Source organism: Scardinius erythrophthalmus, assembly GCF_964197995.2.
Source record: "Scardinius erythrophthalmus genome assembly, chromosome: 15".
In the NCBI taxonomy this organism is placed as follows: Eukaryota; Metazoa; Chordata; class Actinopteri; order Cypriniformes; family Leuciscidae; genus Scardinius; species Scardinius erythrophthalmus.
In genome coordinates, this window is record NC_138235.1 from 30493535 (window position 1) to 30515780 (window position 22246).

Below are 22246 nucleotides of genomic sequence, written 5' to 3' on the forward strand. Positions count from 1 at the left end.
TAAATTAAATCAGGGGGGAAAGGAAGGGAGGAGGGAGAGGGGGATGCAGAGATAAGGAAGGAGAAAAGTTTGGACAAGACGATGTACTGTGTTCTGTCTTTGAGGTCTTCTCTTCAGGGTCCGTTTTATTGCTTTATTGCAGGGTTTGTTTTATCTCAGCTTTTGTCTTAGCAGGAAAATCAAGTCTTACACAGTGATGAAAGCTGACTGTGTTGTCGCCTCATGTCGACTGCATCTGGTGTAAAAATTGAATTGGCTGACCGTTGGCTTGGTGTGTCCGGGCCTTAACCCTAATAAAAAGCAGAATCACAGTGAACGGAAAAAAAGCATGTTATCTCTGTTAGCAGACAATGTTCTTTTGGATAGTTATGAATTAATTAGCTTTGTTTAGTGCTGTGTCAGCATAGGGAGATGCACTTCACCTTAAAAAAAAAAAAAGGTGAAAAAAAAAAAATTAGACCTTTGCATGTAAAATAGCGTTATTATTTTTTAATTTAATACTTATTGGAATTCATTAAGCTATTCAGAGTCTGTTGTGATCGCTTCACTGCCATTCATAAATCCTCTCCTGTGGCATCATGGGATAGTAAAGTGTCCATTGAATGCAAGTAGTAGGTCATCTGCAAGTTGAGTGAAGTAATAGGTCATCTGGGGACTTTTCGTCTACTGGTTTTCTACTGTTTTTCAAATACTGTGCATTCGGACATTCTGACTGTTTTTCGCTTACTATATAGTAGGTAAGTATTCCATTTGAGATGTAGCAACTGATTTATCCCAATATTTGCAAAAGGAATTTTTGGAATCCTACTGGCACACTAAAGAAAAGGATAGAAATAACCATCTAAAAATATTTTTTTGTGAAACATCTATGACTTTTGCATACTATATGTTAGTCTTCTTAGTATAAGTAGATAAAACACTCACAGGCTTATACTTTCTTCTGAATTGTAATCAGAGCGGTTTATTGCAGCTGGCAACAGCAAATCCCATGTCTGAATAAGAAAGTGCATTCTGCTTTGATTTTCATCATCAATCCAAAGCAGTAAATCTTTAAATTGGTATATGATCAAAACATACAGAAGAAGAATCCTCAAGAATAATGTAAAGAACATAACATTTCAGGTTTATGGGTCAAAATACATTTAAAATGAACTACTGTAACGGACACACGCCTGTTAGAGCGGTGCATGTAAACCTCACTCCCCAGGCCTCAAGAGGCTGCGGTCTTTAGTGTCCTTGTTAGTGCGCTCACCTACCACACCGGAGACCTGGTTCAATTCCTGCTTGAGTGGGAATGGTTGCATGACCAATCACAGATCAGAAAACCATACCTGCTGTAAATGTGTAAAGTTCCAGCATGGTAATAATTAGCATCTTTAGGCCAAAACAAGATCAGCAACTACTAACTTTTCCTCAGAACATGTCGAATTATATCACACATTTTGATTTGGGGCCAATTAGACTTGTTTGGCATAGAGCTTGACACAATCAGTGACAAGCTAATCTTTATTCTTCAGAGATAAAGCTTTATAAATAGTAAGGTTTATTCCTTGTTTTAAAACATGAACATGATCGCACAAAATCTAAAGTCAGTTTCTTTAATAATTTAAGAAAGCATCATTTAAATTACATTGACTCGCAATGCGAATTTGAGACATTTGATAATATCATCAATAGATATTTGAATGTTTTCTGTTTGATTTTGCAGCACTAATTTTACTTTTACCTTGCTGACAAGGTAAGCCCTCATTGAGTTGTTTTGCTATGTAAAAAAACAGCATATGTGCAATACAATTCAAAACAATCCCTAAAGTACAGGACAGTATTGCTTTTTAATTGCACTTTATTGCATCCTAAACAGCCTTTCTCTCTCTCCAGGTGTTGAAACAAAAAAACATTTCACATGTGAAGGAGGCTCTGTTAAGCTCGGTTGTGGTGAGTAAATCTACATTCTAACACTTCACAATTAAAACTTCTAATTTTACTAATTGTTCACATGATAAGTTGTTTCATGTGTCAGATTGGAGATAAAGGTGGTTACAGTTAACTATGGGCCAACTGACCACATGGCATGCTCCACTGGAAGATCACTTCTTCAGGTCTAAAACGTTGACCGCTTCCAAGAAACATCCGTCCGTATGTTGTCCGTCTGGTACCTGCTTCTTTCCGAGCAAAAGAAATGACTGTAATGTATGAAACAACAGTAGATAGATACTACAGCAATTCTTATCAAATCTGTTTTTAAAATGCTTTGTGTGTGATCATAGATGTTATGGAAGAAAGAGCTGTTCTGTTCCTGCAGTGAACTCTGTTCTCTCTGACCCTTGTGTTTGGGACCTACAAATACCTGGATGTGTCCTACTTGTGTCTCCTATTTAGTAAGTCAATAGTTTGACGTACACTCTACCGTTCAAAAATTAGGGTCAGTAAGAGTTTTTGGTAGTGCTTAACAAAAAATAAAAATAACAAATAAATAATTTGTTGACAGGGGCAGTCGTGGCCTAATGGTTAGAGGTCTTGATTAGGACTTGTAACCTGAAGGTCAAGGGTTCGGTCAGGAAACGACTGAGGTGACCTTGAGCAAGGAACTTAACCCCCAATCGCTCCCCAGGTGCCGCAGTGAATGTCTGCCCACTGCTCCAGGTGTGTGTTGTTAGGGGGTTAACAGTTTAGGACCCAAGGACCAGATGTTTGAAAGAAGACCCGGAGTCAGAATTATAAAAAAAAATTGAAGAAAAGTTTTACTGAAGATAGTTTGCAGTTTCATCAGCAGAAGTTCAGCTTCAAGACTCACACAGGAGTTCGTAGGCCGCCCCGCTTACAGTTACAAAGATCACAGCAGTTATACCATTTCCAAGGTCTAAGCTACGTCATTGCTTACAGGCTGAATGATTCTCATTGGCTAAGAAATTGATAAACATAGTAATTTTCCACACATAAAGATAGACTGAAGCATATCTCCATAGATTATGCTTGTATATTTAAACAGGTGAGCACATTTACATAAAACTAATCAATGTTATATAGTTCAACAATGATAAAATGTTATAATATGATCTGTATGTTATTCTGTTGATCTAGCTTACTGCTAGTCTCAAACAGACAAACTAACACATAAATTTCAACACATTCAAATGCAGTTTAGTGTGATAGTGTAATGTTACACCAAACAGCGCTGCGTTACCTCACAAGTTTAATTTGTCTAATAAACTGACCTGTGAGTAGTAATTCTGCATGTGTAGTTCGGTAGAATGAAATGTCCGTATTCCTTTTATATCCGCGGGACTCGCGTCGCGTTTGGAGCTGATAGCTGTCAAAGAGTATAGAAGCCCAAGAGGCGAAACTCAATAGAACGCTCCATAGCAACAGTTGCCCCCATGACGTGACGGCGCGGCCGCCATTATGGACTGAAAACTGAAGGAAAACGCCGAAAAATAACGGGAGTCAATGGCACTGAAAAACTTAACATAACAAAAACTTAACATAACTTAATTTTTTCTGGCCGTCATATCTAAATATGAAAACAATTTAAAATACATTAATGAGGATGACCGACGTTAAATGACAATTAAATGACGTTAAATGACAGAAAATATACGTATATGTGTTGGTTATGCATGGCCTAATTACCCTTAGGAAAATAGTATTTTGGGACAAAATATTACTATAGAAGTACTATAAGACTACTATAGAAATACTATAGCGGCTCTAGGATATTACAGAACATAACATACTTCTGTGATGTTCTGTAATACCTCTATAATATTTTTAAGCTGATATAGTATTTATATAGTCTTATCGTACTTCTGTAGTATGTCCCAAATTACTATAGTATTCCTATAAGATTACTATAATATTTTGTCCCAAAATATTATAAGATTCCTATAGTAGGCCTACTTTTTCGTAAGGGTATGTCCCCACCGAATCGGCTTCATTAGCCTACCACTTACGGTTTGCAAAGATACAATTATAAAATTACTGCAAACCTTTAATCTATCAATATTTATGTCCTATTATGCATTTTCCTTGTTATATGAATAACAGAAATTCATGAAATAATATATAGGCACTTAGGCAGACACACAGTAATAATTCAAATGTTAATTTTGAAATTAGTGAACATCACCATATATATGATTTGGAAAAATAAATAAATAAATAAATAAATAAATAATAACATTATAAATGAACATTTCTAAAGACTTTTCTTTTACATAGAATATCACAAAAATATTAACAACTTGTTTTTTCAACATCTTCAGTGAAAGTGCACACAGTGAACGTTTCAATGGCAAGAAAAAAAACAATCTATGAATGTCCTATTACAGGTGGAAAGGTACAAAAAAGATGTGCAATCTAGCAAGTGCACACATGAACTATAAACACCTACTAAAATGGATTTTGCCATTGACTGGCGCTAACGATTTCAGCAGCTTTCAGTCCATAATGGCGGACGCGCCTCCACAGCGCCATCTACAGACTGTTACCCATAACACAACAGAGTTTCGCCTCTTGGGCTTCTATACTCTTTGTAGCTGTCTCTTAGCAATCCCGAACTGCTTCATATCACAGTCATGATAAAAACATCGATGTATTCACTCATCCATAAATATTATTAGATAGGTCGGCTTGACGTTGACGACAAGATCCATAATTCTTAGCAAATGTTGGGTCACAGCTCGTACAGAATGGCAGCAGTTCACCGGAAATGCCCAAGATGGCTTATGTTCTCCAACATAATGCTAGGATGAAATGTCACCTTTGAAGGTAGCCGAAGTCTCATTAACTGTGGTAAATTAATATTTTCTTTTTCCAAGTTAATTTCTATGTTGATATTATAGTAACCCAGCAATAAATGTAGTCTTTACGCCTACTTTATCCACATTGGTTCTGTGGCGCTATTGTACATTGTTGTAAAACTGATTCACTTGTGACTTTGAATGGTTATTTATTTTTTGCAAATATTTCTGACCAAAACTGTCCGTTTGCTAAAAACTTGAAATTGAAATCAGGTGAGTAAATAAGAGACTGTAGAAGGATAAAAGAGCCATAAAACAACCACAGCTATAGACAATAAACAATCACCATAATTAAACATAATAAATGTAACATAATAAAATATAAAACATTAGCATAAATGTTTTTTTTTTTTTTTTTTTTTTTTACCTTATCAGCTGCAATCAATGGGAAAAAGTCTTGTAGAAGATCCGTGTCCGGGTGTCCACTTGGAAATAACGTACAGCTGTATATAATATTGTGAGGATTCTGACAATCTATTTTATAAGTTTTATGTGTGTTGTAAATGAAAACAGACTATTATAAATTTTGGATACTTAATTTATTGGTCTGAAAGAAAGTTCACTTCCCTAATAGAACTGTTGAGGTCTGTGTAAAAATGACAAAGCATAAAAAAAAAAAAAAAAAAAAAAAAAAAGTACAACTAAGAGCAAATCGGATTTAAATGAAGCATCACCTACTTGGATCCTAGTTTCATTTCATTCTCGGTATAATAATGTGTCTAACCACAAATAATAAGCAAGCATGCCACCTAGTGGTACTTTATGGTATTTTAACAAGTTATCACCTGTCTGACTGAGACTTTGAAAGCACTGGAAAAAAGTCATTTTTTGTGTTTGTAAAGTTTATGTTGTATAACATTACTTATCATGTGTATATATAATTGCAAAATACTATAAAATAAATGTCACTATTTTGAATGATTGTTCTCAGTGCAAGACCATGAAACATTCTGTTAAATATACAGTAATAGAGATGTTTCTTTTTTTGCTCCAGTGTCGTCATCTGTCCTTCATTGTAACCGATTTCAAATGGTGCTAGAAACCCCAAAAGACTCTGAACACCAAAAGAAATCGGTCAACCTTGGGTAAAGGACATAGGTCTTGAAGTCAAATTTGATATAAGAGGTATACAAAGTTTAAAGCATGAATGTTGTCAGTTTTCCAGATAAAAAGTGATGCATTTCCCACCCCAAGAACACTGATTTCAAATGGTGCTAGATTAATTTCATCAGCACTCTAAGCCACCACTTGAAACCAGCTTCCAAGAGGAGACACGGTCAGACTCCTTCACAGGCCTTCCTTTGACGTCAGGTGCCGAAACATAACACAACAGCGTCACAGATGGCAGGGCTTCAGACAAAAAGACAGAAAACAGAATATTAAGTCACATTCAGTATATATTTTGTAATAATTTCTACCTCTTGTTGCTAAATAAACAGGTAGTATTTTTCCACAGTGCAAAAGAAACTTCTTCCACTTCTCCATTAATATCACACAAACGGCAGTTGCAGCTTTTGGATTTAGGGGAGCCGTCACTGGATCATGTGTCTGGAAACCAAAATAACAAAATGCAAAGGTTTTCTGGTCTGTAAATGCTATGTGACGAATCCCTCTGAAGCTGCAGGGAAACAACATCCTTACGATTGGCTGATGGCATCCCGCTGTTACATGAGCTGTTATATCAATGGCAGCAGCAAGGCAAAATATAAGTACATATGGTTTTAAAAGCCTTAAAAAATAGTATTCATTAATATTAATAAAATAAAATGAAAATAATATTTAACAAAATAAAATATGAATATTTAATAATATCAGTATTATTCATAATAAATTGAATAACATTTAACAATAAAACATTAACATTATAAATAATTTTAACAATGTTTATAATACATTTTATAATATTTAATAAAATAAAATATTAATGGTTTATAATGATTTTAAAAATATTTATGTAAAATGTAATAATATTTAGGTAGATGACAAACCATTAACAAAACCATGCAAGCCCTATCATACACCCGGCGCAGTGCAGCGTCAGGTGCGACGCAAGTGTTTTTTTGCTAGTTTCAGCCCGACGCAGTTATCATTTCCACGTCCTGCGCCACGTTGTTTAAATAGCAAATGCATTTGCACCCATTTGTGTGCCCATAGGCGTGCTGGTCTAAAAATGAGGTGTGTTCTGGTTCATTGTTATTTTGAGGCAACTGAAATAGACTGCGCCATTGACCAACAAAAACCTGGTCTAAAGTCAATGGCGCAGTATTTATTTATTTGTTATTTAAAGAGCGTGTTAGTAATGTGCGCCTATAGGTGGGTCCACTAGGGCTGTAACTATCGATTATTTTAGTAATCGAGTATTCTACAGATTATTCCACTGATTAATCGAGTAATCGGATAAAAAAATTGTGGTAAAAAAATAGATCCAAGTTAACAACAGCCTTTAAAATTACTTAAAATACAAATATATAATAACAAGAAATAATAATTGGTTCAAGTAAAGTATCAAAGTAAGTAATTATATGGGTTTTATTGAACAACACTGTTAAAATACACCCATGTAAAATAAATGATATAAACTAATAAAAACATATCTTATGTAGCCTACATAAATAACAAATGCCTGCAGAGGGCGCGAGTGGCCTGGTGTTATGGTTCGTTGTTGTTAGACTAAGCCTAAGGCATTATCAAATCCTTGTTTAATATTGACCAAACAACATTTAATTCAAATGTCAACTTAACCTTTAATATTTGGCCACATCTGTATGATAGAAATGCTACAGTCAGCCACTGTAATTTCTTGAACAAGAACATGTGCACATCAAACATGCAAACTCGGAGAGATTAAACCTTTATTTTGAAATCGCGATGAACAGCAATTCGAGAAACCAAGAAGCAGTTTGAGAAACCCGAGACGCGCTCCACGAATATAAATGATAACAGTGCAACTATGAAACACAAACTGCGTCCGACTTGCGTTCCCAGATGCACGTTATTGGAAACCTAAACAAACAGCACTGCAGAGACTGAGTTTGCTTGGAGCAGCGTTTACTGCGAACGGAGCTGAGGTAATTTTAACATGTATCTGCACTCATGTAATTAACTTAAAGCGTCTTCTCTGTAAAAAAACAAAACAAAAAAACAAACAAAAAAAGGATATATTTATTTAACTGAATCACAGCTTTTGTGATTTCACAATAGCACTATGCTATATTATGATTGTAAATGGTTTTAAATATATCGCGTTGTCTTAGAAAACTAATTCTGCGGTTCATGGATTCTCGTCTGTGGAATGCGTCACTTCCGGTATTTTGCGATTACTGGACACGGGTAAATTGCAATCGAGGATTTTTTTAAATCGAGTACTCGACTTTAATCAAGGAATTGCTAGCCTAGTGTACTTATTACTTAGTACCTAGTGTACTAATCGTTAGCCTGTGTGTGCTTATTACACACACAGGGACGCGTAGCAGCACACAAACATGCCAAATATTAAAAATAAAAGGATTACAATGTAAAACATCATTATTGTGCACATAAAGATATAGTGGAGTCCGGCTTGTCCCGTAGATGGTCTCGCGTGCTTCTGATCCGTTTTGCGTCCAGTTTTTCCGCTTGCAAATGGTGAGAGTGCAACTGGCTTTAAAAGGGAATGGGAGATGAGACTCTGGTTTTTCCCTTCATTAAACTAGCAAAAGTAGATTCAGACACGCCCTAAGTGCACTTGCGCCGTGCGCTTTAGACCATGCCCTTAGATCGTTAAAATAGGGCCTTACGGGTTCACTTTCAACAAAGATCAACGTAGTTTGTGCCAACCGCATTTTGTCAATTAAATGATTAATTTAGTATACATGTATTAAACAAACAATTTATTTATAAGTAATTATACAAATTATATCATTTTAATATAAATCACATTTAATAAAAATGTTAATAATATTTATAATAAACATAATACTATTTATTCCAGTGAAATAAGCATTGTTAAAACATCTGCACACAGCTACTGTCAAAGGAACGGTGTAGTTAAGTAAGTATACGGCATGTAGGAGTAAACTGCCATTGCTAACCAGCCAAACCTTCATCACATAATCTCCATTTACTATCTATTCTGAGCTTTTATTTAAGAGCAGAAACTCAAATCTCAAGCCTCTCTGACAGATTCACAACTCAAACCACAAAACAAGACAAAAAAGCCCACACCTCCAGTTCTGGCAGGAAACCCAACACTGCTAGACTCCTTTCTCGGAAGATAACCAAGATTATTAGTTTGCAGAACCTACTAAAGACAATCAGAAAGAGCTCAGACATGCTACTTTAATCCTGCACATCATCTTCCACCTGGCCACTCGCTTTAAACATTAAACGCACAGAAGGAAATGTTTTGTGACGTTAAGCATTAAACTTAGAAGAATTATCGATCGGAGGATAAAAGATAACGTGGTTTCATAAGCTCTAGATAAGGCACCCATAACAAGCAAATGCAGTGGCATAATGCCAGTGAATAGTGAATAAACAAGACAATGCTGATTTACAATCTGACTAAGCAAATTTGGCATGGATAAAGAAATGTGAACAGCCTGGTGTTTGTGGGCTTTAAGTGGAAAATTGCAAGCATACAGAAAGTATGTACAGTATAGCTTCATACCTATAAGTGATCAATCCCTGCCTCCATCTCCATAGCTACAGCCACTTTACAAACTGAAACCTATTGTATTTCTCGTGCAATTTGTAACTTCTCTCAGCAAATGAGAATACTGACTTGAATATTGATATCAGACATTTACTAAACCTCTCAATGGTTTACAGTGGCTTGAGGGCAGTGAGCTAAATGCAAATAACAAAATGTTGTACATATAATAAAATCTATTTTTTTTATATAATTTATATATATATATATAATTATAATTATTATAATTAATTGTAGCATAATAAATTATTTTATTGTATACAAGTAAAATAGTATAATACTTTTATTTATAAATTTCCTGATATTTTGTCAAAACTTTACAATAAGGTCTCTATAATTTACATTGGTTATTGCAATAACGTACTAACAATAACAAAGGCTAATACATGCTGTAAGAATATATTTTTCAATGTTAGTTAATAAAAATGTAGTTAATGTAATTTAATGTAGTTCACATAATGTTAACAAATACAAATTATGATCTTATTAATGTATTAATAAATGTTAAAATTAACATTTACTAAGTTTAATAAATGCTTTAGAAGTATTGTTTAGGGATAGACTGATCAATTATACATTAATAATCAATGAATTAAAGTAATTTAATAATCAACACTCAAATAGCTAAAACTGAGTTAGTACAAACATTTTAATTGCACAAAAGGCAGTTTTTATATAAACTTTTTAATAACAGAATTGTTTCTACTCTAGTTTGATAGTGAGATATAAACATTTAAATAAAATAAACTGTAATAACTTGTTTTCATGACAGATTTATTCAAACATACATTAAATAAAAAGACATCACTAACCGATTAAGTAAAAATATAAGCATATATGCCTATATTTAGCAAAATGCTCTTCTCTAATGTTTTTTCTAGCTAACTAATGAGTTTATCGACATGAGCTTTCCTAAGGTAAATGTAACTTTAAGTGACATTGTATAGCCTACAAGCTGTTTTACAGACGTTTTTCATCGGTTGGAACACTGATCGAGCGATTACATGAAACAGGATTCATTTTGGTAAGCTGTAATGTTTCTTTCAACATACCTTCTGGTGTTCACCCATTTTTATTTTGTGCTATAACTAGTAGTAAAGAGATGAGATAATTGGTTCACGTTTAAAGATGAGACTTTGCTTCATATTAAAAGTAACAAAGCACAAAATGTCTTGTGAAGTTTTGCTCACTATTCATCAGTAAAACACCTTAGACTAAAAGAGTTTAGATTTATGAAACCATATCTGATTAAAATAGAGAAATTAAAATTCTCAATCCAGAGCTAGTGTTGACAAGCTGACATGTTTAACTGTTGCTTATCCACGCTGTTTTTTTGTTTACTTTTACATGAACCATGTGAACAATTGAACTGCATTAGGTTGTAAACTTTAGGTCCTGATGGAAAACCAGTTGAGCTCCACGGCTCTAGAGAACGCCCTGTATGCTAACAGCAGTTTCATCTGTCCCTCAATGGCACACGCACACAGCCTGGGAATGTGAGGCAGCGCCTACGCAGGCAAACCAGGAAAGATTTAACAGCAAAAGCAGGTCAGCATACAGTATATGATCAAAGATCAATGCATTCAACCATATCAAAATGTCACTTGCTTGGCTTTTAAAATCGATAGAATTATGTAAAAAACTGGTTTTAAACCTCAAACGACAAGTACTCACTAGACCTGTAGCATATAGGATCGAGCTTCTCTATAAAGGAGATGTTCATTTAGGCTGTTACTCTGTGTTTTGCTGCCTCTACCACCGCAGTCTCTTCAAAATGAAGTGAGCGCAGGAAATGGAGCAATCTGGAAGGGAGATTCCTGACGCCAGCACTCGGCGAGGGTGTGGCGGCAGGTACTGCCCTGTTGACTGACGCTTTGCCAAGGTTTTTTGTTCTTATCTGCGTCCTCAGAGCCAAACCCTTTGCCAGATAAACATCATCCCACTCATGCGACATATATCCCTCAACTTTATTACAGCTTCCTTCTAAATCTTGTTTTAAGTGCTAAATCTTTTCAAGTGTCCCTTCCCACAGACTAATAACTAAGAGAGATTCAGTAAAACAATTCATGGATGTCAAAATATTTTTTTAGTTTCTTTAGCTTGCTAAGAGCCTGCAGTCTGTGTTTGCTTTGAGCCGTGTGGCAGAGCTGAAACATGCCCCGGGAGCTCGGTGACCCTTATCTGGCTGATAGGACAGAACTCGTGGGAGTTTCCCGACCGAGAGGAGAGCATGGCGACAGTTGCTGTTTAGAGGTATCTGGTTGCCCCTCTCACTTTCTTCTGCCTGTTTGTTTGCCTTCGACCTGTTGTGCAATATTTATAAAAGACTTAAAAGGGGTAGCTTTGTTTTTCAGATAAATGAAAAAAGAAATAAATGAAATGAAAAAATATCATTTAAAACAATAAGTTCATAAAAATGTCTATCTATCTATCTATTATGTAATAGATGTAATTAAAATGTAATAAATGTAAAAAATAAATAAATGTCCACCAAAATATTTGGACACAAAGTGCATTTAAAACCAATGAATGTCATTGCAAAAAAAATAATAGAAGCCTTTGGTTTGATAATTTAATGCAATTGAATTCATGCCAAATTCTTTTTGTGGTCCAATATTCTATGGATTGCCTATAAAGCTCAAAAATGCAATTTACGCAATTTAAAAATGAAGCTATTGGATCGAGACAAGAACAGCTTTTAAAAAAATTAAAGCTCAATTACGAATAACTGACCAGTTTTTTTTTTTTTTTTTTTAAATACGCATTCACTTACGCATGACTTTCTCTTCACAAACATATTTGTTTTCCATCACAATATCACCATAATATAAAAGTAAAGATGAGTTCTTGGAAGAAATAGCCTACACTGACACCGATATCACAGGGTGCAACAATACCAGGCTAAAAATCAGGAAAGAACAGCACAAGTTACAATCTGCGTCACAACACGATGCTTAACCCAGACGCCCATGGGTTAACTCGTGTGGTTAGATTCATCCATAAATAAGCCCCTCCCATGTGATAGGGAGAATGAGGTTGACGAGGATGCAGTCCCCTCTGGCCCTCTGGTGCCACCAACGTTTGCCAGCGCTCCGGTCTGTGGCGTCTAATGCAGCATTAACAGCTGCAGTGCAGGCCTCTGCCTCACACACAAACACACACACTCGGATGTAACCCGGGGACAGTGCCGCTTGACACGCAACAGGTTTCAGGACAGGACTGTCTCCCTAATAGAACAAATCGCGTACACGTAAACAAACTTCAATGGCAAGACACCTTCTATGATACTGCCTGACTAAACAAGAAGCTCAGTGGTCAACTAGCAAAGAAAGAAGGCAACTGGCCGATTGTGACAAATCAGGAGGGATTAAAAAGAAAGTCAAATAATAAAAAATTAGATGACAATTCTAGTCATACAATCATTCGATATAATGAAACAGCTTGTGCTTTAACTAGACCACACTGTGTACATGATAATGTGCTGATAATTAATCTTAACTTTTGCTTATATAAAAAAGCAAAAGCAACAGCAACTTATTTTACTTTTTAGTCCACCCTAAAATTAAGATTCTGTCATAATTTATTCACCTACATGTTGTTCCAAACCTGTATGAATTATTCTTCTGTGGAACACAAAAGAAGATATTTTGAAGAATGTTGGTAACCAAACAGTTTTGGTAGCTTTTGACAATACAATGGAAGTGAATGGAAATTGAAACTGTTTGGTTACCGGCATTCACCAAATATCTTCTTTTTATGGGTTTTTGAAAAGACATGAGGGTGACTATTCCTTTATACAGCATTAAAATAATTTTTCTCACCCTCACGTTTACAAAGATATTTTGAAGAATGTTGGGGTCCAAATAACCTTGGACCCCATTGACTTTCATTATATGGACAAACAACAACATATATGTTCTTCAAAATATCTCCTTTTGTGTTCCACAAAAAAGAAAACCAGTCACAAAGGTTCACAGATTGTTAATTTTTGGTGGATTATTCCTTTAACACACTTTTGCACATTTTCCATAGTGCGGTTCTACCAAGTAACAGCTCTCTAAAATAACAACACTCTGACGTAACAATGAATTAGAACCAACTGGTTGTTTGAGTACTCACAAATGATAACATTACCTTCCAGCCAATCAGATTATTCTCTCCAGCTGCTTTCCAGGGCTAATCCAATGGGATTTGGAGCTTCAAATAGTCGGGAGCAGCAACCGGCGCCTGATAGGAGCACAGCTCTGTCACTCATCTCTCTGATGCGGATACATCGGGAAGTCTAGCGCATGTGAACTGGACGCCAGCCAGTGCACAGTCACCAAGAGAGCAAGGTAAACAATTTCTCTCTCTCTCTCTCTCTCTCTCTCTCTCTCTCTCTCTCTCTCTCACTCTCTCTCTCTCTCTCACTCTCTCTCTCTCACTCTCTCTCATTCTAGTTCTTTCCCTGGATCCCTCCCATGACATTTAGATCCTTTTCATCAACGTGACCCTCCTCAGGACACAATTTAACCCCAAAATCAAAGGTGAGATGCAGAGAGAGAGAGAGAACCAGAGATTAAAACAGTCACGCTCTGAAAATATGACTGCGTCACCACTTGCGTTTCTCGTAACTCTGCAGAAACAAATGTTGTTGATGGAGGTGTGACATCTGCCCTCTTCCCTGCCAAAAGATCACAAATTTAGCCGAAGCACCACTTCCACCTGCTCTCCTATCATCCTACCCAATATATGGGGCATAAAATACATAAAGTAAGTCGCCTGTTATGATGTCTTACGGAGCCAAAGACTGGTCTCAGGTCAGCCTAACAGTAAATAGCCCGTTAAATCACTTACCTGTTACGAGGAGCCAGAAAAGATGTTGTAACGTATATCGGTCTCAATATCAACCGTAAATATGCGTATTGCAATTACGGTACTGACACTTGTGGTATCCGATGAGTTGGCTCGAATACAAGGTAAACAACTGCATTTATGTCAACAGCTACAACTATTCTTGTATCTCTCAGGAACGTTAGAGAGCAGCGTTTGTTTTGTTATTGCGTTTGTATTGTTAACCGTTTTTTCGCCCCGTACACACCTCGCGACGCCATCACACGCCCAGCAAACGTTGTTGCACACCGAACCTCTGCGCACACAATTCGAGGAACTCTATCACGTTCTCAGCATCCATGTTGGAACTGCGATTGTGGAGAAATGAACTAAAATGTGAAATCAGAGAGAGTGGGAGAGAAAAAGAGATGGAGAAGACGAGGGTGAAAGGCGGACGAGCAGACGAAAGGGCTGGAATACACTCACAGGTAGGAGAAAAGCACACATGTCCGAATCCTCTCCTCCTAGCTGCTGTTTTCCTCTCGACGTGAAAAAGTGACGTAGCAACTAATCCAAAATCTCTCTCTCTCTCTCTCCCTCCCTCCCTCCCTCTCTCTCTCTCCACCAGACCTCCACCCTCTCCTGCTCGCTCTATTTTCATCTTGTTGCAACAGCAGAATCGCTGCTGTTTTTTCCAGACAGACACATGTCTACATAAATAGATAGCTAATAGACGCATACAAACACGCTCATTGTAATCGCAGAGACCGATAGTTGCTTTGAACGCTCGCACAATCCTTCTGTCTCCTTCTCCCTCAGTTTGTCTCTCTCGCTCATTGTGACGCAGCACTTAATTCTTGGGTCTTTTTCTCTCAGTGTTATGACCACACAAATGCAGCATCTCGAAAAATCCACATAACGAGTGGGAAAGTGAAAGACAGAGAGCAAGAGAGGCACTTTGATTACAGTTGGCTTCTCTCTTTCCCTGTCTATCAGGTGTCCTCCTCTCCCCTCTGTCCTCCTATAACTGTTCCTCTACCCATCAGCCCCCCCAGATCTTCAGCGTCTCATCTGTGTATCGGAGAGACGTGCTGGTGTCTCGGTGAACTGAGATGACGGTGCCCCTGTGATCACCTGACAGCCTGCAGCTTTTAAAGGCACATCGCAGAGCTCTGTTTCAGTTATGTAACAACTGGGCTGTTTTGTTTCTCGTGTTTTTAATCTCGGCCTATTTGCTCGGCCTGTTTAAAATATCCAGGCTGTCGGGGGATGGATAAATCGGATTCTATGGGCAGGGACGGAAAGAATCTTGAATCTATGAACATCACTAGTGACGTCTTTTAAAGTAACACCATTCCATCACTCGGACAGATTAGCGAAATAGACATGAAGGTGTGATAAACGACTACATGAAAGACAAGAGAAACTGTAGAATCACGAATAGACATCATGATCATAGACTTCTTCTTCCTGTTTTATGACTACAGATCTGTAACTATGGAGACAGCAGAACAACATGGATTATGTCACCATATTCAAAACAGAAGTGATGCACGTATGAGGATATGGGGAGGGTAAACTTTGATAATCGCATCTGAATTAAAATATGCTTTTAATTCAATTAAAATATGTTGCATAAAATAATAATTGTAAAAAAAAATTGATTAATAATAATAATAGTAGTAGCAGTATTATTAGTTATAAATGATTAATTATCAAAATTAAAATAATAAAATAAAATAAAGCCTTTAAGTAACAAGAGGTCAAAATGATTAATGCATTTCTAAATCCTGATAAAGAATATTAAATGAATCTGTCATTAATGTTACAGAAAACCAGACAGAAGAACTGCTTCTCTAAAAATCCCATCAAATGGCAAATATTTGTACACATGCTACAATTATAACATAACAGGACATGGCAAAAATTGTTCTATGCTCACTGACACACTTTAATACAGACCACAGTTCCCAGCATGCTCCTACATTTGACATCTCAATCTAAGTGTGGAAGTGAGGCAGCCTGCAGTCTAATGACACACCACCAGCGAATGATAATCCTTCTCTGTGCTCCAGAATATGTTAGATTGAGAGGTGAACACTGTATGAAATGCTACACTATAAAGCACGATGCTATTCTATGATAACATTTGTCTTCAAGTTATCAAATATCTGCTTCACGCCTAAAGAGGAGCTTCTACTGTATGTCTCCCTAATGGTTTTTGAACCACCTTTTATCGCATTACAACATGGCACCAGAACAATGTCAACTGTGTATTGATTAAGGCATCCTTAGTATGCAAGAAGATACAGACCTATGGAAAATAGACTCTACAATGAACTAGAACCAACTGGTTGTTTGAGACAGAAATAAACGTTCATTCGTCTACACGTTGGCCTGCTTTTCTGAACGCAAATTAAACCTAGTCACAATTCACAGTGCATTCTTACCCAAGCTGTGTTTCAATCTATTTGTGTCAGGGTACATCGGGACAGCTATTATGTAACATTACAGTTATGAGGGCATCTGTTAAGCTGATGGCTGATGACTTCCACAACATCTATCTATATGATGTGCACCATTGTAAATAGGATTACGAAATTCAGGGAATTCTCAAAGTTGGAAACTTTCAATGGGAATTAACGGGAATAAACAGGAATTATTGGGAATAAACTGGTTAGCCTAAAATCATGGTTAAAACAACCAGATTTAATGCAAATTCAGCTGATTTTCTGGGGGTATTGTAGGGATTTACATTTACATTTATTCATTTAGCTGACGCTTTTACCCAAAGCGACTTACAATTGCTATATATGTCAGAGGTCGCACGCCTCTGGAGCAACTAGGGGTTAAGTGTCTTGCTCAGGGACACATTGGTGTCTCACAGTGGATTCGAACCCAGGTCTCTCACGCCAAAGGCATGTGTCTTATCCATTGCGCCACACCACCACGATCATTTATTTATTCAACATTCACGCTTTTTTCTTGTTCAATGAAATAATTGATTAAAGTTATGCTCACAAGTAACTCATAAATTTGTATTAGTTTGCATGCATGTCTGCTTATGACCAAACAAAATGTTTATATTTTCATTTCTATATGATACAGTTTGATAAATGAGGTTTTATTTAACAAAGTTCGGGAAGAGCAGGTTCAGATAATTAACCAAATCATGCACAGCTGTTGATTAATCAGTAATCAACTCAATGACAGAGTATAAATTCACAGCAGACCTGTCTCTGTTCATTGAAAGTTTGTCAGCATCCCTCCTCCACCCCATCTCCTCACTTCCAGTTCCATCTACACTTCCATTTCCATCTACTCTTACCAACTGGGGGGAGTACTTTGGGTTCGGGCCTAACTCCGAGCTCGGAGCCCTCCCCCCGGACAGCACGCCAAATACGCATAAACTTATTGTATTAATTATATGTAGATGTGAACTCGTGAAATGATCTCAAATTTCCAATTAATTCTCTTTAATTCCCGTAAAGTTTCCAACTTGGAATATTTCCAAAATTGCCCATCTTAACTTCCCATGGAAAGTTTCTGAAAAGTTTCCTGGAAATGTTCCACCCCTCTGCGTTACCCTAATTGTAAATAACTTGAAGCAATAAATGCAGAGATGCATTGCACTTAATGCAGGAAATAATACCAAAATATGGGAGATTTCTTGTGTCAGAATCAATAAGAGAAACTATAGCTTTCGTAATCTGTTCCTGCCTTTTGAGACCATGATATATTAAATAAAAAATATATAAAATACATAAATAAATATTAAATATAATGTAAAAAAAGAAACAGGAAGTCAAATTGATTAATATATATTAAATGAATCTGTTAATATTCAACTCTGCATAACTGTATATTGAACATCAGTTAAGGTGTGGTCACATTTACCATTACTCAATCCAGTCATTCCAATAGGAATTCACGCGATTGAGTTTCACAGGGCTGAAAAAGTTCCCCATGTCGATTTCTCTCATATTCAATTTGATCACGTGGCTTCGCCACACTGACCAACGGAAACCTGCTTGGTTTGAGAGTGACTTCTGTGGGAGCTGTACTTTTTACAGAATTTCACCCACAAAATTTCACTAATGTGACCGCACCTTTATGCTGAGAATAGACTATCAAGTTGCATTCAGTCTGAACAAACAAATTGCTTGTCACTGAAAACTTTGTGTAGGACAACTAACATAACAACAAATGGAATTTAGCTCACTTCTAATAGTATATCAGTAGGAATACACCTCTGAGGTTTGGATTGAACCCTTCTGACTTTATTTTACCCCTAGGTCCAACCAATGAAGGATTACAATGTAGTTTAATATTAGACAGAACTGGCCACCCGCATCAAATGAAGGCACTTTTTTATAAAGAAACATTGGATACAAGACAGAACATTCTCTCTTTATCAAAACAACATGACATTGTACGTTTGTCTCCTTACCGTGTCACACAGGATATACAGCAACAGTGCATGCTAACTAGCATCCTTCCTGTCTGCTATTAATGAAGTCATCATTAGCAGGAAGCAGCAGGTGGGTTCATTTTAGCAGCGTCATCTTTGCATAGCACTTCCTGTCGACTTAATCTCTATCAGTACGGGAGCCTGGTCGACTGACTCCACATTGACCCTGAATGACGCACTTTTTAATATAGTGTCTGCTCAAATAAAACCTTAGCAAAATAGAGAAATGATGATCTTGGCAAAAATGCCACGACAGCTGATTCTCATGCCATCAAGGGGTTTTATATGAGGTTATAATACACCGTGAGGGTGAATTCCCATTATTTAAATTTGGTGGAGGGAAACGATGATATGGCTAACCTTATACTGCTTATTTGGCTTGGATGGATGAAACGGCAGATTGCCACCGTAAACACGCAATGGTGCAATGGAGAATACACGTGACAAACAGGATCTGTTTTTTTGTCGTAAATCTATACAAAAATAATATGAAGATGTTTGCTAATATGTGGATACATACCTTTAAAGTGTTGCAGTCGCTCTTCATCCCAGATTCACTACAAAACAAAAATAGGTACAAATTGCATTTTATATACACACACACACACACACACACACACACACACACACACACACACACACACACACACACACATATATATTGTACAACTAAATGATGGTGAGTTCAAGAATTCCTGTGACATGTTTGAGTTTTTCTGATGAATAAACATTCAAAATACTTATCCTACTCTCTTGGATAGTAACTCTAATTATTATATTTGTCATTTTAGCTGATGCTTTAGGTACAGCGACAGTTCCCATAAATCAACCTGAGGTTAAGTGCTTTTATTCAGTGGCACAATAATGACAGTTCATGAATCATATCTTGTGGGGTTTGAGCCTACAACCTTTTTAAGTTACCCATCCAGATCCATAGTCAATGCTTTCCAGTCAGTGGTTCACTGTGAACTGTAAATACCAAATAAGATAAAAATGAATTAAAAGTAAATAAAACAACTAGGCTATTTTAGTGTGTAATACATATATTTTAATATAGTACTTAAAGATTAAATATATTTAGTTATTTAAGCATATCAATTAAAATATAATACAAATTGCTTTATTTTAAATAAATAGATTTCAAAAATAAAATTAAAATAAATTCCACTGTGCAGTCAGCCGCAAAACAGCGCCACCCAGTGGCAGTGGAAAAATACATGCCTGCTTTGTTTACATCAGAAATAAAAGGTGCGCACTTGACTAAAAACATAATTGGCTGAGAAATAAGAGGCTGATGGTGGGGGTAAACCTCATATAGTTACCTCACGGAACAGCAAACAAGCAGAAATGAAAATAAGGACCATAATCAATAGGTTACATAAACCCAGTCATATAATAAAATGTACAGGTATTAAGCCTTTCATGCAAATCTGAGGTTATTTGTATGTTCAGGACAGCACCAAACTATGTGGTTAATCGACTGATGTCTGTCCGGAAAATTAACATGTTTTAATTAACGTAAGTAGAAAAAACGACCGAGCTCACCTGTTATGGTATTCCTGACTGTTCGTGATGAAAACATAATACATGGGTCAGGGCAAAGCACACTGGCTTGTAAATAAGAACTGCGTAACATCCTATCTTTGCCACGCCAAGTAGGCTAGGGCCAGGCCACACACACACACACACACACACACACACACACCTTTGTCGCAGCAGAACCCTCCTCTTCCCTGCAAACCCCACCTTGATTTGTTTCTTTCTAAGAATCACCTGTAGGCTGAGTTATATTTAACTCAGGATAATATTTCCATGAAAACTAGTCAAGGTAACGTTATTCCTAAAGCATCTCAATCTACATGACTGACAGCATCCTTATAATGCACCAAATCAGGACAGATTGACTTACCTACATATATGACGTTTTTCAAATAATAAACAGTGATACAAAAGTTCATCAACATGTCACACAAAACAGCGAAACATTTTCCATGAAGGTGGATTATTTACAACAACGCAACGCCTAATGTTAAGTACTTATCAACTTTACAAGATAGAAAATTCCCCACTAACCTGAACACACGTGTCGTTGTGTTATTCTGTCTCTCAAAGATGTCAAACGACGGATGATAATAACTTGAACTGCATTTTTCAATTGCAAAGCGTCGTGTTGCCGAGCGAATAGAATGTTCCACAGTGCATCAGCGAGGCCCCGCCCAGCTCACACACCCCCGTTTTCTGATTGGCTGTCCGGCTAGAACGCAGTATGTCGTCAGCAGAATCACATGCTTTTGACGCATGTTTACAAACACTCGAGCGAATCACATGTCGCAGAGCCGTATTGACATGCATCGCGACTGCTGGGTTATTTGGATTGTTAGAGGAGGCATTTCCCTTTGCGCCACATTTTGGTGTGAGACGTGCCGTTCAAATCGTACGACAAATTTGAGTGTCCTGTCATCGAATGTGACCACACTATGACCCCTGCAAGAAAAAGGCGTTTCCACTCGGCTGGCGAAAGTCTTACTGGCTGCAAACATGATGAACATGTTTTTAATTTACGATGTAAAGGACATTTTGATGTTTTCCTCATCTGGCAGGAAAAGCACAAATAGAAAGAGCCCCCTTAGACACCCATGACTATTGTGGGTATTTTAACCTTAAATGCATGTTTTTATCATGTTAACATTATTGTTATGTTAGTGTGAACATGATTAGCACATGCATTTTCATTAAAAAAAGATTAAAATATATTTTAAGAGAAAAACACTGTTTTGACACAGTTATGGGGGTCTAAAGGGTCCCTTTCTGTTTTGAGCTTTACCTGTCACTGGATCAAAATGACCTTTACATCGGAAATAAAATTCATGATTTATTAAAATATATGATATATTTAATATATATGTAATTAAATGTATGATTTGCACTATTATGAAAAAATAATAGCATATACAACTTGTACTTTATAAAAAAAGCTTCACTGTCTTTCCAGCTTGACATAACATGTCAAAATATACATGTTCAGCCTAGTCATCATTATTACACCAGGGGGCGACATTTGTCCAAGAAAAGATAACATGGATCAGTTAACATTCTTTATTCATGATGCAAGTGTCATGATTTTACACTATGCTGGACCCTGTACAGAACAAGAGAAGAACTTTAGACGCATTGTGTCCAAGTTACTCTTCTTAACGTATCTTGCTTTTAATATCTTTTTATGCCTAGTATGCCTTCGGAGATTTTTTGTTGAGGCCGAGATGAATTATAAATACCGTAATGATAAAGTAGGCAACTTAATATACTTACAACACACACACACACACACACACACACACACACACACACACACACACACACACACACACACACACACACACACACACACACACACACACACACACACATTTAATAATAAATCTAGGGCCAATATAGAAACAAACAGTTATGTAATTACAATTGACTGGAATGTTC